The sequence below is a fragment of the Oncorhynchus kisutch genome, unplaced genomic scaffold, assembly GCF_002021735.2.
Source record: "Oncorhynchus kisutch isolate 150728-3 unplaced genomic scaffold, Okis_V2 scaffold1390, whole genome shotgun sequence".
Taxonomy (NCBI): Eukaryota; Metazoa; Chordata; class Actinopteri; order Salmoniformes; family Salmonidae; genus Oncorhynchus; species Oncorhynchus kisutch.
The window spans coordinates 53314-54542 of record NW_022263335.1 but is presented as its reverse complement, the minus strand read 5'-3'; positions in this window follow the sequence as shown (position 1 = coordinate 54542).

The following is a 1229-nucleotide window of genomic DNA, read 5'->3' as shown; positions in this document are numbered from 1 at the left end:
ACTGCCCTGGCTGTCCATGAGGGTTTGGTTCTCTGGCATTGCTTAGGTTTTACTACCATCTGCTGGTTGAAACATATATGCACATGATTCAGATTTTCCTCTTGAGTTTGAACATGAATTTATGTGACCTTGGATTGTAGTGAACATCTTTCGATGAGTGTGACTTCCTCTCTTAATCTTTATATGGCTAGATGTACATGTCCCTTCCCCATTAAACACAACATATGTGGACATATGTTATAGTTCATTGTAAACTCTACATATGAACCCTTTTCTTTATAACACTTAAACCATTCAGAATAGGCCTAAATCCGAAGCACAACATATGCTTTAACCAAAAACCCAACCTAAACACAGGATCATATTAATCTGGAATTTAAAAAAATAAAAACAGGCCCCTGAATCAGATAAATGCAATCAATATCTGTTAAAAGAGGCTTTGCTGGCTAAATGTGAACCTTCAATTTTGGCTTTAGTATTGTCTGCATGGCTCATTAACTCATAAATCTGAATATTTATGCTAACAGTAGAGCCCCACAGTGGAGATGTCCTAATACCCATATAGCATAGCGGTCAAACAGGGAAATGGATCCAATAGTTTTTCCACCATTCATTTTTTTCCATAGGGGATGTTAGAAACACTTAAAATAAGGGTTGTGTTTTGTGTAGGCTTACCCAGGTGTGACATTTTGATATCCATGTAAATCTCTCTCGGACAAGGTGACTTTTATCAATATATTTATTTGGCTCTATTTCCTCTCAGATTTGAACATGCTAATTAGCATCAAAGTAGACATCATGCAAGATTACAAATCCCTGCAAACTCGTGCACGTCATCTCGAGCTGACACCTTTGCTAACAGGTATTGTGTAAATTTAAAACTTGCACAAGACAGTTCAAAGAATTGTCCATTTAAAGAAATGTAGCTAAATTATTCATTACTACACTTAGCTAACATTAGATAGTTAATCCAGAGATTCGTACCATTACCTTGGTTCGGCAGTCTTGTCCAGATTATCATGGCATTTGTAGTTTTTTATGATAGCCACATTATCAGCTAATTAGCATTTCATTTTGGGTGGGTAAATACAGAGAAATATATTGATAAAAGTCACCTTGTACTAGAGATTTACACAGCCCTTATTTTAAGTGTTTCTAAATACCCCCAAGGGAAAAAGAAATGGTGGGAAAAATGTTGGAGCCATTTCCCTGTTTGACCGCTAGGTTTT